Below are 8,645 nucleotides of genomic sequence, written 5' to 3'. Positions count from 1 at the left end.
CCGTAGCACATATTTACATATAAAAATGCATACAGAAGCTATAAGAAATGGAAATTTGTTACTTTTTGCTCATTTCTATGCTAAGATGTCATGATACAAGAAGTCTAATTGCAAAAGGACTCTTGCATTCAACTTGTTTTGCAGACAGTATCAGGGATGGGGTAATTGAAAATGTAATGGTAATTAAGTGTAATGCATTACAATTTTCCATGTAATTGAATGTAATGTGTAATTGAGCATTCTTTTAATTACATGTAATGGTAATTTAATTAATTACAATGAAAAAAACATGTAATGCTAAATTACTTTTGAATTACATTTGAATTACATGCACTTTTATGGTGATAATGATTAGAAATTATGTTAATATAAGTTGTAAAATAACATTTATTTTACAAATATTAATATATCAGGTACATACTTATTTAATACACAAGTCTGTATTTTTTTCCCTATTTTTTTTTCAATGTTATTTATTTGACATACAGAATGGTTTGCTCAATACTCTTATAATTTAAAAAAAAAGTGAGAATCACACAGTTCATTTAGAATTTTAAATCACTACACACAATCGTTTTGTCAAATTAGTATACACAAAAGGATTGTAGAAATAAAATTACCAGCTGAAAAAACAAACAGCAATTAATGAGATTAAAATGTGTAATAAAATAGCCTAGGGACAATGCCACTATTACATGTATTTTATCTAATTAGCAAAATATTGCTAATATTTAGACATTATACATTGTTTGTACTAAATATCATTTTCAATATTGTGACAAGCATACTTTTTAATAATGTAAAGTAAAAAAAAGAATTGAGACATTTTTAAATTTATTTATAATTTTTTAATTTATATTATGTTTAATTTAATGACTTCATTTCTGAGATGTCAATAAACCCCTCAATGTATTGGCAAGTTAATAGGAACAAATTCCCTCTTCTATCAACACATCTTATGATCTAGCAATACATGCAACATCAGCTCCTGTCGAAAGACTATTTAGAATTGCTGGCAAAGTGTTCAGACCAAAGAGATGCAGACTAAATGACAAAACATTAAAAACTGCAAATGATGATCAAATGCAATGCTAAAACTATGTTGTAAGCTTACATGAATCTTTTTCACATGCTATATATATTGTTTGAAAAAACTATGATCAAATGTAATGTGTAATTTAATTAATTACTTTAGTAAAGTAATTGTAATTTAATTAATTACATCTCAAAAACTATGTAATGGTAATTAGTGTAATTGATCATTTTTGCAATGTAATGTGTAATTTAATTAATTACATTCCAATATAATTGACCCCAAGTCTGAACAGTATGGTCTGATGCACAGTTTTTTCACTTTTCAATGGAAAACTTGCATTTAGTTTTAGTCTCAACTGGCATATATTTGAACCACATACTATCCTACAGAAGAAAATAAAGGTAGTATATGAAATGGATAAGGTGCACAGATCATTGTCAAGTGCTTTTTTTAAAAAATTTAGTGAAATATTTATGATGGACTACACATTTTATGTACAAAGCTCTTCACATTTCACATACATTAAACAGGCCGTTCGACCAGGGTCTAAATACAACACATTTTGCACATTTTTTTCTGTGATAATCTACTTTTCTCTATATTCAGAGTTTACAAATGGTTAATAGAATTTGAATTAATCATAGAAACACAAATATCAAGGCATAAAAAACTGTCAGATAGAAAGTAAGCATGCCTCTTAGGCTTAAAAATGGAAACTGCTTTAAAATGCTTATTCTAGCTGTATAATGTCAAATGGGACATTTTTACAAAAATTCTTTCAAATAAAGATGTAAATCCTTTACTTTTATTGAGTTTGACAAATAAATTGATACCAGGAAACCATTCAGGGACGTTGTCAAAGTACAGAATCTACATTTCCTGAATTCATCTCTTAGGCCCGAGAACACAGTTATTTCGTAGTGCATTTCTTTTAGACAATATAGTCAAATTAAAAATATCGCACCTGCTCTATCTGAAAATTTTTTTACAGTGTAGTGTACTACTATTGAGACAAATAATATCAAAATTATAGAAAATTCTACCAGCTCTGACTCAAAATATTGACAATTCTATGTTAAGGGGGTCTAAAATTCAGTTTGACAGCTTCAGACATACTAGTTTTTGACCTTTTTTAACTGGACCAAACCACTGCTTAACATAAAGATTCAGCTACCAAATTTGTTTAACATGTAATTTCATCCCCTTACTTAATATTTCATGCATAAAATATAAAGAAATAAATTTGGAAAGTGTATGAAAAAAATTAGCAAGTTATACACTGTCCACACTAGGGACTATGAAAATCTAAGGACGATAACTGTGTCCTCGGACCTAATAGTATAGAAAGACTTGACCAATTCTAATAAAACTTTGCATGACTTAAGCTTAGGGAATTATAAGATAGTTTGCCAAGTTTCATGGCCATAGGATATACATTATAGAAACTATGGCCATTTTAATATTGAAATTTGAATGTTTAACTTTGACGTTTAAATCAAATAATTTCAACTATCAAGATTTAAGCTTAAAAAATTTAAATATTGCAAAAATTTGCTTTTTAAATGCTCTTAAATATAATATATTAAGTATTAAAAGCAACTGAACACTCATTTGATTTATCAGATTTATTACAATTTTTCAAAAGTCAAATTTATATGAGCCTGTGCCTGAAAATAGAAATTTTCGAATTAAGGGGAGCCTTACATAAACATGCATATTTTTCAACCAATTTGAAGTTTTTGAAGTTTTTTTACCATAAATTATTCTTCCATATATATTAAATGTACTTTAAATGGAAAGAAAACAAAAAGCATACCAAATGAATATAAAATGGTCTTAGGCTATGTAAGACTGAACATTATTAAGAGTCAATTTAGGCCGTAGCACATATTTACATATAAAAATGCATACAGAAGCTATAAGAAATGGAAATTTGTTACTTTTTGCTCATTTCTATGCTAAGATGTCATGATACAAGAAATCTAATTGCAAAAGGACTCTTGCATTCAACTTTTTTTGCAGACAGTATGGTCTGATGCACAGTTTTTCACTTTTTAACGGAAAACTTGCATGTAGTTTTAGTCTCAACTGGCATATATTTGAACCACATACTATCCTACAGAAGAAAATAAAGGTAGTATATGAAATGGATAAGGTGCACAGATCATTGTCAAGTGCTTTTTTTTACATATTTAGTGAAATATTTATGATTGACTACACATTTTATGTACAAAGCTCTTCACATTTCACATACATTAAACAGGCCGTTCCACCAGGGTCTAAATACAACACATTTTGCACATTTTTTTCTGTGATAATCTACTTTTCTCTATATTCAGAGTTCACAAATGGTTAATAGAATTTGAATTAATCATAGAAACACAAATATCAAAGCATAAAAAGCTGTCAGATAGAAAGTCAGCATGCCTCTTAGGCTTAAAAATGGAAACTGCTTTCAAATGCTTATTCTAGCTGTATAATGTCAAATGGGACATTTTTACAAAAATTCTTTCAAATAAAGATGTAAATCCTTTACTTTTATTGAGTTTGACAAATTGAAACCAGCAAACCATTCAGGGACGTTGTCAAAGTACAGAATCTACATTTCCTGAATTCATCTCTTAGGCCCAAGAACACAGTTATTTCGTAGTGCATTTCTTTTAGACAATAAAGTCAAATTAAAAAAATCGCACCTGCTCTATCTCAAAAAGATTTTTACAGTGTAGTGTACTACTATTGAGACAAATAATATCAAAATTATAGAAAATTTTACCAGCTCTAACTCAAAATATTGACAATTCTATGTGAAGGGGGTCTAAAATTCAATTTGACAGCTTCAGACATACTAGTTTTTGACCTTTTTTAACTGGACCAAATCACTGCTCAACATAAAGATTCAGCTACCAAATTTGTTTAACATGTAATTCCATCCCCTTACTTAATATTTCATGCATAAAATATAAAGAAATAAATTTGGAAAGTGTATGAAAAAAATTAGCAAGTTATACACTGTCCACATTAGGGACTATGAAAATCTAAGGACGATAACTGTGTCCTCGGACCTAATAGTATAGAAAGACTTGACCAATTCTAATAAAACTTTGCATGACTTAAGCTTAGGGAATTATAAGATAGTTGGCCAAGTTTCATGGTCATAGGATATACATTATAGAAACTATGGCCATTTTAATACTAAAATTTGAATGTTTAACTTTGACGTTTAAATCAAATAATTTCAACTATCAAGATTTGGGCTTAAAAAATTTAAATATTGCAAAAATTTGCTTTTTAAATGCTCTTAAATGTAATATATTAAGTATTAAAAGCAACTGAACACTCATTTGATTTATCAGATTTATTAAAATTATTCAAAAGTCAAATTCATATGAGCCTGTGCCTGAAAATAGAGATTTTCGAATTAAGGGGAGCCTTACATAAACATGCATATTTTTCAACCAATTTGAAGTTTTTGAAGTTTTTTTACCATAAATTATTCTTCCATGTATATTAAATGTACTTTAAATGGAAAGAAAACAAAAAGCATACCAAATGAATATAAAATGGTCTTAGGCTATGTAAGACTGAACATTATTAAGAGTCAATTTAGGCCGTAGCACATATTTACATATAAAAATGCATACAGAAGCTATAAGAAATGGAAATTTGTTACTTTTTGCTCATTTCTATGCTAAGATGTCATGATACAAGAAGTCTAATTGCAAAAGGACTCTTGCATTCAACTTTTTTTGCAGACAGTATGGTCTGATGCACAGTTTTTCACTTTTCAATGGAAAACTTGCATGTAGTTTTAGTCTCAACTGGCATATATTTGAACCACATACTATCCTACAAAATAAAAAAAAAAGGTAGTATATGAAATGGATAAGGTGCACAGATCATTGTCAAGTGCTTTTTTTACATATTTAGTGAAATATTTATGATGGACTACACATTTTATGTACAAAGCTCTTCACATTTCACATACATTAAACAGGCCGTTCGACCAGGGTCTAAATACAACACATTTTGCACATTTTTTTCTGTGATAATCTACTTTTCTCTATATTCAGAGTTCACAAATGGTTAATAGAATTTGAATTAATCATAGAAACACAAATATCAAAGCATAAAAAGCTGTCAGATAGAAAGTCAGCATGCCTCTTAGGTTTGAAAATGGAAACTGCTTTAAAATGCTTATTCTAGCTGTATAATGTCAAAATGGGACATTTTTACGAAAATTCTTTCAAATAAAGATGTAAATCCTTTACTTTTATTGCGTTTAACAAATTGAAACCAGCAAACCATTCAGGGATGTTGTCAAAGTACAGAATCTACATTTCCTGAATTCATCTCTTAGGCCCGAGAACACAGTTATTTCGTAGTGCATTTCTTTTAGACAATAAAGTCAAATTAAAAAAATCGCACCTGCTCTATCTCAAAAAGATTTTTACAGTGTTGTGTACTACTATTGAGACAAATAATATCAAAATTATAGAAAATTTTACCAGCTCTAACTCAAAATATTGACAATTCTATGTGAAGGTGGTCTAAAATTCAGTTTGACAGTTTCAGACATACTAGTTTTTGACCTTTTTTTAACTGGACCAAATCACTGCTTAGCATAAAGATTCAGCTACCAAATTTGTTTAACATGTAATTTCATCCCCTTACTTAATATTTCATGCATAAAATATAAAGAAATAAATTTGGAAAGTGTATGAAAAAATTAGCAAGTTATACACTGTCCACACTAGGGACTATGCAAATCTAAGGACGATAACTGTGTCCTCGGACCTAATAGTATAGAAAGACTTGACCAATTCTAATAAAACTTTGCATGATTTAAGCTTAGGGAATTATAAGATAGTTGGCAAAGTTTCATGGTCATAGGATATACATTATAGAAACTATGGCCATTTTAATACTAAAATTTGAATGTTTAACTTTGACGTTTAAATCAAATAATTTCAACTATCAAGATTTGGGCTTAAAAAATTTAAATATTGCAAAAATTTGCTTTTTAAATGCTCTTAAATATAATATATTAGGTATTAAAAGCAACTGAACACTCATTTGATTTATCAGATTTATTACAATTATTCAAAAGTCAAATTCATATGAGCCTGTGCCTGAAAATAGAGATTTTCGAATTAAGGGGAGCCTTACATAAACATGCATCACTGCTTAACATAAAGATTCAGCTACCAAATTTTTTTAACATGTAATTTCATCCCCTTACTTAATATTTCATGCATAAAATATAAAGAAATAAATTTGGAAAGTGTATGAAAAAATTTAGCAAGTTATACACTGTCCACACTAGGGACTATATTTGTAGACAACGAAAATCTAAGGACGTAACTGTGTCCTCGGACCTATTACTGTGTTAATACCAGCAATACATCAATAAAATATTTCCTATTTCGAAAATTTGTGTGGCACTATACAGCCCACAATTGAAGTTTTAAACTGTTCAAGAAAGATCTGTATATGAACATTACAGCCCACATATATGGCATCAAAAGAACAAATTAGGTAGGCCATCTAGGTACATTCAGTCAGTTTGTTTGCTGTTATTGTATAACGTTAACGATTTAGACCATCCATCAACAATTGTGTATCATAAAGGAACATTTGACTGTACATGATTGGTCAAATATGTTCTCGCGAAACCACCATTTTAACTTTTTTCAACTTAAATATAGTCTTTCTTTCATTTAATCAGCATAGACAACTTATATTTTCTATAGTTCTACCAGAATATCCCCGGGTTTGACTACATGATGATTCGAGTACATTTGGTCAATTTTATTTACATGTCCAAAACCATGCAATACTCACTCATATTTCCTTAACAGCATGATGAAAAATAAAATGAAATAACAAAAGCTTGATGAATACATTTTCAAGAATTCAGCTTAAATATGAATTAACACTATATATATTTGGTACGTCTGGAGCACTTTTATAGAAAAATAACCTCCAGCAGGAAGGCTCAGAACCAAAAATTTGATAGCAAGGATTGTATAAATACTTATGGAGCTATATATCTAAAAGGGACTTTAAATTAACATCAAAACCGTCTTACATTTTTTGTAGGTCAACATTGGTTGAAGAAATATGAACCAAAATTTCTTAATGATTTCTAATAGAAAAAAACTGGACTTAAATTGAGAGAATGATATGGCACACATAAGAGAAGTTATCTCAAGAATAAATACACCATAACTTTAAAAATACAGAGATAAATCTATCAACGGAAATTAAAGAAATGTATGTTATAATCATTTTGGTGGCGAACCACTTGGCTACGATACCGTCGGGTACAAGCAGTCCACCAGTTGCAGCTTCGTGGCCAAAAAGGGATATATGTGAAGTTTTAATTTTACACAGTTAGGAATTGCTAGAGTTGAAAGAAGAAATGGTACTTTCACCACGATCTTCTACATGAAATGTGTTTGTTTGTTCTCCATTAAATTTCCAAATACACATGTATTAGTTGAATGATAGCATCTGGATGATAGTCGAGATACATTTATCAAAATTTTTGTTCATCTTGCACAAAAATCTCTAGTCTCCAGTCCGATGTCCGATTATGATAGATACTATATTGTGAAATTGACTGACGAATAAGTACAGTGGAGCTGTTTAGAGAAGTAGAATATATGTAGCCTATACTCATATGCATTTGTAGGAGATACATTAAAATTCATTCACAATTAACATTTCATAATAAAACTTTCGGCGGATATATGAAATGCGATATAATGAAAACTCACTTAATACTAAAAAAAATTGTTTATACTTACTGCTATTCCCATTACTATGTTTCTAATGAAACGATTTCGCAGGCATTTATTAACATGTGTATAATAGAAAAAAACATGGCTAAGATGGCGTTATTTTGTTTTTTTATTTTTCATGCTGAGGGTACAGGTTGCATTACTTGTAAGCGTCCGACAGGATATAATACCGATATTTCTTACTTATATTCTGAGGTCTCACGTCTTTATATCTTTATGCATGTTTGCATAAAAGACGTTCATACAGTATAGGAACAGTACAAATCATCCTCTGTACATGATTTCGACGATATTTATCCAGGGCAAAATAGAATCCAAATTACTGCATTGTGCATATCGACTGAAGTGACCACAGTCCAGCACGGGAACAATATAACAAAAAACACATATTTACACTGTAGGATGAGCTGTAAATAATCCCACAGTATACATACTATGTTGTCGTTCTCATCATAGAATTTATCAGAATAATGCATTTCTGGAAAGTAAACATACATGTAAGGTTTCCAACGAGCATTTATCGTTCATATGGCATACAAGCATCGTAGGTTTTTAAATTGGACCTTTTTGGCAACAGTGATTAAATGTTTTTGAGGATCTAAAATATCCCATTTAGTTCTGCAATTTGATTGGTTACCTTGACATGTATATGAGCCCATATTCCATGTGAACAAAAGCGAAGATAAGAATGGTAGCTAATGTTGAAATCAAGAAACTCCAGTAAAATAATTGTTATTCGGGTATCACAGGGGATATGGGATCACTGACAGAGTATATGAGCGTATACCTCCTGTGAAAATCCTGAA

Source organism: Mytilus californianus, unplaced genomic scaffold (assembly GCF_021869535.1).
Source record: "Mytilus californianus isolate M0D057914Y unplaced genomic scaffold, xbMytCali1.0.p SCAF_9, whole genome shotgun sequence".
Lineage (NCBI taxonomy): Eukaryota > Metazoa > Mollusca > Bivalvia > Mytilida > Mytilidae > Mytilus > Mytilus californianus.
This window is presented reverse-complemented; position numbering follows the sequence as displayed.